A 1,432-nucleotide genomic window follows, 5' to 3' on the forward strand; every position below is an offset into this window, starting at 1 on the left:
GCTGGCAGAAGGGGCTGGAACGGCTCGTGAGGCCCCAGGGACACTGCACAGCTCAGTCCTCCATGCAGGAGATGATGCATTTTGAAGAAGCGCCAGCCACAAGCTGGCAGGATTAGCACAGAAGGGAACATTTCTATCCAGCAGTGAACACCACCAGGAGTGGCTAGCAGCTCCAGCTGGGGAAGAAGCCCACAGGCCCACCCGCCTGCCCAGCCAGCCTCTGCCCCCCCGAGTGACTAGCACAGAGACAGGCCTGAACCAAAGCCCTGTGCCAGAGAGCGCCTGGACCTGGGCTGCTTGAAATCTAGACCCACAGCCCCGTTCTGAGTCTGGAGCCACCTCTGTCATATACTCAGCATGCCCTGGGTACAGAGGCACATCCATGCCAGGCAAGGGACATGGAAGAACAAGGGTCATACAGCCCATCTCCCTGCTTTTCTACTCCATGTCGGTCTCCTTCCCACAGGCAGGACACTTGGGTTCCCACTCTCAGCTCTGCCTCCCCCAGCTCCGCTCAGGGGCTTCAGAGAAGCTGCGTCATCTCTCAGCAGCTCAACGGCAATTGCCAGCCTCATTCACTTACCTCACAGGGGTGTGTGAGGTTTAATTAAAAAGCTGCTTCTGAAGTACGTTCCAGCCCTTGGATGAAACGCCCCTTGGACACGCCAAGTAGTATCATCATTAGTTTGAGCATGTTTGAGGTTGCAGCAGTATCTACAGCTGCCTTTGGCAGAGAGTCCCTCACATTAATTACCAGCTGGCGTGCAAAGGATTGGCTCCTTTCTCAGCAAGATGTGCCAAGTATGCCAGAGCAGGGGGTCCCCACAAGTGGGCTATGGTAAGCCCATTCCCTTCCCACCTCACCAGGCAACTCCATGATGGGACACTGGGTTGTTCTGCACATGCTGCCTCAGACCGCAGAGAGCAGAGTCACCATAGTGCAGCAATGCAGGCAGGCTAATTACCCCGCAGTGCTATATGGATGCGGCTATGTTGCTGCCATCCTGGAGCCAACATGTTCAGAGCTAGCTCTTTAGTGTACCAGGAAAAAGGCCCACGAGGGAGGTGGACTGTGGGGTTGCGTGTGGGCTTGGAGGGAGGCTGTAGGACCATGCCTGCAAGCTGTGGGATGTCAGGTCAGGCATCCCTAGGAGGGGAGCTATGGGGCCATGTACAAGGGGGAAGACAGGCTGGCTGCAGAGTGCAGTTGGGGGCTGGCTCTGGGGGTGTGCGGCTGCACCAGGAGCTGGACATGGGGTCTAGCATCAAAAAGGAGCAGGGTTGTGGGGGGGACTATGACAAATTCTGGAGTGACTGCAGCCCCTCCCGTAGCCTCCCTCTCAATACCACCACACGCCCACCAGGAAGAGCCCAGAGCTTCCCCGGCCTTGGTCAACCCCACACACAGATCCAGGGGCACATGCCCCCCCCC

Source organism: Gavialis gangeticus, unplaced genomic scaffold (genome assembly GCF_001723915.1).
Source record: "Gavialis gangeticus isolate Ggan-Ray unplaced genomic scaffold, GavGan_comp1, whole genome shotgun sequence".
Lineage (NCBI taxonomy): Eukaryota > Metazoa > Chordata > Crocodylia > Gavialidae > Gavialis > Gavialis gangeticus.